Source organism: Onychostoma macrolepis, chromosome 02 (genome assembly GCF_012432095.1).
Source record: "Onychostoma macrolepis isolate SWU-2019 chromosome 02, ASM1243209v1, whole genome shotgun sequence".
In the NCBI taxonomy this organism is placed as follows: domain Eukaryota; kingdom Metazoa; phylum Chordata; class Actinopteri; order Cypriniformes; family Cyprinidae; genus Onychostoma; species Onychostoma macrolepis.
In genome coordinates, this window is record NC_081156.1 from 31,968,477 (window position 1) to 31,975,203 (window position 6,727).

Sequence of the window (6,727 nt, forward strand, 5' to 3'; positions counted from 1 at the left end):
AATCAGTCAGTCTCAGTCCAGTCATCAGCACAGTGAAGGATCTTCTCCCATCATCACTGATCTGGACTGATGAACTCCTCACTGGGTAACAGCTCTGATCTTTATATCTGCACCACTGTTTGACTTTATTCTGATATCCAGAACTGTAGAAACACTGAACACTGATATCACCACCTTCACGTCCAGATACACTGCTGCTCACCACAGACACATCAGGAAAAAAATAAATAAATAGTAGATTTGCTTATTATTATTGCGTAGATTATTGTTTATAAAATGCAAATATGTATATTTTCTTGTTATTGTAAAGTGTTTACTATTCAAAAGTGGTTCTCTTTTTTCCGGAATCGAACAATATGACTAAGAATGTACATTCTTACACTGATGTGCATGGAATTTTGTATTCTAGCGGCTAAACCTCTAAATAGCATTTTTTTTTAAGCAATGTATTTATTACTCTTTCAGTTCATATATCACAACAGATTACACAATGAATAACAGTCATGTAAACACAGCAAACATTTTACACCCTATTCTCCCTCACAACACCCCATCCCCAAATGAAAGAAAGAAAATAAGTAAATAGATAAATAAATAAATAACAAAAAAATTTAAAGATACCTAAATCAGGTAAAGAGTGTTTCTTGGGTCTATGTAGAAGATCATAACCTACTCCCTCGAAGCTTGTGGTAATAAGTTACCGACATTAAAAATTTTTGCCTAAAGAAGTTAGTAAAAGGTCTCCAGACATCTTTAAAAACATTGTTTCTTTTTGACAGTATACTCATTGATATTTTTCCAATTAAGAGCAACATAATACTCTTACTATTTCCTTTTGCCAGTATGCAATCGTGAATTCAAACAGTGTCTCCTAAAATGGCACTGCAAAATCACTACTTTATTCTACATTTAGTGATCAGATTAATCCAATCCAAAACAAACTGAGGCGGTCCTTTACCGTTTTGCTTCAGCACTACTCAAATCATTCTTAACATCTGCTAACCAGTAACTGCATTTCTCAAAACAATTCTACAAACAGCACCACACAATGGATTGCCAGCAAAAACCTCACTGTTAAAAATTGCTGTTAATTTACGGCAGAATTTCAACAGTATAATCCTGTTATGTTCAAAAGCAGTACATTACTGTTTTTTTCGTTTTTGTGAAATGACGTAGACACAATATAACGGCATTCTACTGTATTTATAACTCGAAGGAAATAAAACATTACTATCCAGTATTTTTGTAAACTGCAGTGAGCACGCCGGGACTTTCATCCGTCTTGTTAACAGGCAAGTTCCCCTTTGCTTTGCGCGATTTCATAGACAAAATACATTACATTTGCTACTGCAACTAATCTGTATAGTGGATATCGGAAGTGACACTATCTTTTATTTGCTCTTTTCAGTGATAAACGCGCCAAATGCGACATCATCGAGTGCAACTGGATTTCTGACTCTGTGACTCGGATTATATTATTCCCAATTACAGGGTGAGTTTCATTCGTTATGAGATAATTCCTATGCAAAGTTAAGTTTTCAAACACTGTTGCATTGAAATCACATCGATGTCTCTGTAACATGCTGAAATGGCCGGTGTTGTTTGCTAATAGGCTAATAGGCTATCAGTTTGCAGAATTTGCTAACGTTAAACCTCCACTGTTTGAAAAAACAAACGAACAAACTCAAAATTTCGTGTGTTTGCAAATTTGGGTAAGCATGTTCTTGTATGACATGCTTATTCTAAGGGGGATTTTTACTGTTGTGCTTATATTGTTTTTATGTTGGTTATGTTTTTGCATCAATCCATGTTGGTTTTGTATTTAAAGTGATAGAATACTTATTAGCTGGATTTCTGAATCGGAAATCATATGCTTGGAGCACTTAAAATGTAAACACGAAAGCTAAGTATGAGAACCAATGTTTTCATGTGTAAAGCTAGCATGTTTGAAATTGAGTTTTTATTTACCATGCACTTGTGTGGACTTTCAGTGGATGGGCTTTCTTTGTTGTCTGAATATAAATGAAAATACATTTTACAATACACAATTTACAGTATACACATTTTGACTTAAAGGTCTGTCCAGACCAGTCCATGTTGAAATGCTTTTCTTATGTTAGAAGTGCTGAACTCTGTGACTGTTTACAATGATTTTAGTTTTCTTTGCATTCAATTGTAATCTGGCAATGTCAAATTAATGTTATGTCAATGCTGAAATTAAATGTGAATTAAATTAAAACATTAAATGTGTTTTTCTTTTTAAAGGTTCAGGTGAAACACCAGGAAGAAGAATCCAGCACTGGATGATCAGCCTTGAGGAGCACATCATTTGTGAGGGCATCCAGCCGGCTTTTCTGTCTGGGCTTGCAGCTGATTTTTCTACTTACAACAATTTCAATCTTCAATACCAAGCTGAAGACGCATGCACGTTGGAATTTATTCAAAGGTTAGATACTTGGATGCATACATTCAATTCACTTCACATTTTATTTCTATATCACTTTTACAATACATATATTTTTAAAGCAGCTATACAGAAAATGTATGTTTCATTGAAACATTTGGCCCTAATAAACAGGGAATAGCATCAAATAGAGAAATTTCCTGTCAAATATTTGAGCCCCAGTGAGCAGTAGGTGAATGTCAAGGAAATAAAATGTCTATCGGTGGTGAGGTGTTGGTGGAAACCTTGAAAGGAAGCAGATTCATCTAGGACCCATCCTTCATCATTAAAATGATGATCATGTGCATATGTTACAGTTCTGTCAGACATGGCTAAAATAGTAGGGTATAAGATGTGTTATGTCAATGCTTGAACAAAGAGATATCTTTAATCTAGACTGAAACACATCATTCAGTCCAAAAGATCTGAGTGTTGGAGCTTCTTAAGAAAGCTTTCCTTTCCTGACAAAGTAAAGTGAAGTGTTCTTGATACAAGAATATAATTTTATATACTTTTAATATTTATATGTTATCCGTGAGTACCCTTTTTGGCAACACTTTAGAATAGGGAACACTTATTCACCATTAACTACGACTTTTCCCTCAATAAATTCCTAATTTGCTGCTTATTAACAGTTAGTAAGGTAGTTGTTAAGTTTAGGTATTGGGTAGGATTAGGGATGTAGAATAAGGTCATGCAGAATAAGGCATTACTATGTGCTTAATTAGTGCTAATAAATGGCTAATAGTCTAGTAATATGCTAGCTAATAAGCAACTAGTTAAGAGACCCTAAGATAAAGTGTTACCATCTTTTTTTCCCTCCACACTAATTCTAAACACACATTTGTTTTGCAGGTGGTTCATCGAGATAAATCCGGAAAAGGGACCAGGGCTGGAGGAGTCATATCAAAGCTGATGGGGAAGGTCACCCAGAAAAAGAAAACCGTGAACCCTCGTGTCTGCAGTCTACTTAAAAAAATTTATGGATTTTGAGTTGGACTTTATACAAGTATTACACACCACAGACCACACACACACTCACATCACACACACACGTTTGTTTTTGTGAAAAGTGGGGACATCCCATAAGTGTAATGGTTTTTATACTGTAAAACTGTATGTGCTATTGCCCTACACCTAAACCTACCCTTTACAGCGAACTTTGTGCTATTTCAGATTTTCAATACACTCCATTTTGTGTGATTTATAAGCCTTTTGAAAAGTGGGGACATGGGGTAATGTCCTGAAAAGTCACCTTCTCCTTGTAATACCTGTCATTACACACATTTATGTCCTCATTTGTCACAAAAATGTGCGTGCACACACCCACACACACAGTCTCTTGATCTCTATTTTTCAGGTATTCATTAATTTCTATTCACTCAAAAACATTTACTCAGGTGTTCTCTAAGTTTTCACTTAATCTTTGTGTCCAGAGTTATTTTTTGGACAGCCTGCATGACCTATTAGAATTAATTGTTAAAGAGTTAAAGCAATTTATTTATCATTTATACAGCTGAAATGTACATTTATTGTCATAAATGTAATAAGCTTTGGGCTTTATTTTACAATTTGTTTTCATTTTGTACCAATGTTCTGTAAGTCAGAATCTGATTTGGGGAATATGTTGAATATGAGTTTATTTCTGTTATGACCACTTCTTCCCTTAAATTTCAATTATTGTCTTTAATGTTTTTCTAAGAAAGTTTTTTTTTTTTTTTTTAATAAAGCAAAACAAGTTTTGAATCAACACTTTAAAGCTGCTTTACTTGTGTTACATTTCAAGTCACTATTTCAAAGGGTACAAATATATATTAAAAAGAAGAAAATGTTGTCCTTTTTACTAGCAGGCCATTATTCAATAGCGTACACAATGGCATAGTATATTTGTATTGTAGTTTACACATTGTTTGTTTAGTTGTGAAGAAGAGCAAAAAAAGTATTTGCGAAAACAGTAGTCAACTGTAAATTTCACCAACAGTAAGACACAGTTAATTTTACAGTTCCTTGCTGGCAACCAAGCTGCCAGTTATTTACTGTTTTTTAATAAACAGTAACCAACTGTAATTTTACCCAACAGTAAGATACTGTTAATTTTACAGTTCCTTGCTGGCAACCAAGCTGCCAGTTATTTACTGTTTTTTAACAGGACAATTTTTAACAGTGCTGTAACAGGCTCAAAGATCTTAATTCATCTCTCAAAATAAAATATCAGTGCCATCAGAATAACAAGTCCTTGTGTCATTGTTCACAAACAAGACTTTATCAGAAACATGCCTACATCCTTGACCTCTTCCACCTCTGTCACGCCACCACACATCTTTTCTTCTTCTCAGCTGGTTTACCCTTTTTTGTTTTCTTAAAATGATTCAGGTGACCTGTTACCACAATTTAAATGCATGGTTGCAAGTTAAATGTTCTAATTTAATAATATAATTAAACCTTTAAAGTTGTCAGTATTATTTTGATGAGTTCTGTTTACGTGATAATGTTGATCTTGACATCAGTGTAACGTTGTGTGTAATGCAAACTCAAATTTCTGCACGAATTGAATTGAATTTAAAATTAAGTTGTAATTAACTCAATAAAATGATATTGTTAACTTTGTAATTGGGTAGTGGATTTCTAGTTCCCAGCATTCTTTGCATAGGACTAGATAAGGAGTGTAAATGTTGAAATTAATTGTTTTTTAGTGAGGGGTGTCACATTCCCTGTCCTGTCTGCCCTGTTTTGGACTTTTAAGTTGAAGTGTTTTCCGTGTTCCCTTTGTTTTTGTTTGTACTTCCTGTGTTGTAGTTACAGTTTCCTTTATTCCCTTGCCTGCTTGTTTGTCTCTATAGTTACTCACTGGTTCCTCTCCCTTGTTTCATCGTTTATCTTGTGTATATATACCCTGTTTTTCCCTTGGTTCTTTGTCTGTTGTTGTTCTTCATGGATGTATCGTGTGCCTTGCTCCTTGCCCTGTGTCTGGATTTATTCCTGCCCTCTTTGGAATACTTCTTTGTGTTTGTGTAAATTTGATCCTCCATTCTCCTTTACACGACCACACAAATGTTACAAAGGGAAAGTATTTAATTTAATGCCGTTATGTTAAAGCTTTTGTGTTGCTAACGAGTAGACCACTTGAAGGTAAACACTATATTGACTCTACAGGCAACGTCAGTAATGCCAGTGATTAGTACTATCTTACTTGTTCATGTAATATATACGTGGTAAATAACATTTAGCATGTGTTATATATGATAGCTGTGGAAGTGAACTGAAAAAGATCATATAAATTGGTTGCAGGCCCACAGATCCGTTAGTTGGAGCAACTTAATATTTTTTAAGTAATCAACTTTAAAATATATGTTTATGTTACAAGTGTTCTTCAAACTCAGTGTGATTTGGTGGTTGAAGTTGTGATAATTGAAAAAAATTGATGCAATTGATTTTTTAAATTTTTTTAGCTAACATATATTTTTAGAGTGTATTGTCAAAAGTGCTAACACTGTTGTGCTCTCTGTATGCCAAATGAAGCTTCATGAGATGCACCTCTGCTTTTCATTAGTCACCGCCGTCTCATGTTCTCCATTTTCAGTTTTTCTTTGACATAATTTATAACATTACTTACAGCTACATTCAGGGGGTTGGGAGGTTAGGACGATTCCAGGGGGCCTGACAATGAAGGGGGGAACGCAGTTTCTACTGTGAATATGCTGTTCAGGGGGCGCAGAAACCGTAGTGGCGCCCCTGGCTACATGCATAAACATGTTTCTCAGAGAAAAGGTGCAATTCGGAAAGATATTCTTACCTGATTGTACCGTCAGATACAAATAATAACCGTCGTCTGGGGCACCTCTGATCTCCACAGCACACCAGTAATATCCAGAGTCTGAGGTCTGCAGATTCTCCCATTGCACTGTAAAAATACTCTGGGCTGGATAATCAGTGAGGGAATATTTTCCTGTCTCATTTGCATATCTCAATATACTGCAGGAGACCCAATGTGACCCTTCACACCAGTATTTACGTTTTTCTTTATGTTTTTTATCATACAGACATGGAATAATGCCAGGTGATCCAGATTTCACTCCGATATTCAGTGCATTAATTCCAGCATCATCTGCAGACAAGATTAAGCGTAGGGGAAAAAACGTAACCATGCATAAACTGCACATTATGGAAAAATAGCTATACTGAAGAATTAATAGTCTAAAGAATTCACATTAAACTATTTTAAATATTTAAGTTAAAAGACCATACAATTTAAAAATGCTAATGAGAGAGTATTATATATATATA

At 34.8% G+C, this 6,727-nt stretch overlaps 1 long non-coding RNA gene across 1 annotated transcript; it reads left to right on the forward strand.

Annotated features, from left to right (window-relative positions):
- Nucleotides 1-1,072: 1,072 nt before the first annotated feature.
- LOC131550987 (uncharacterized) lies at nt 1,073-3,533 on the forward strand. The gene is made up of 3 exons (XR_009273676.1): nt 1,073-1,492; nt 2,266-2,446; nt 3,299-3,533. It is a non-coding gene; the product is annotated as an uncharacterized LOC131550987 (long non-coding RNA).
- The last annotated feature ends 3,194 nt before the right edge of the window (nt 3,534-6,727 follow it).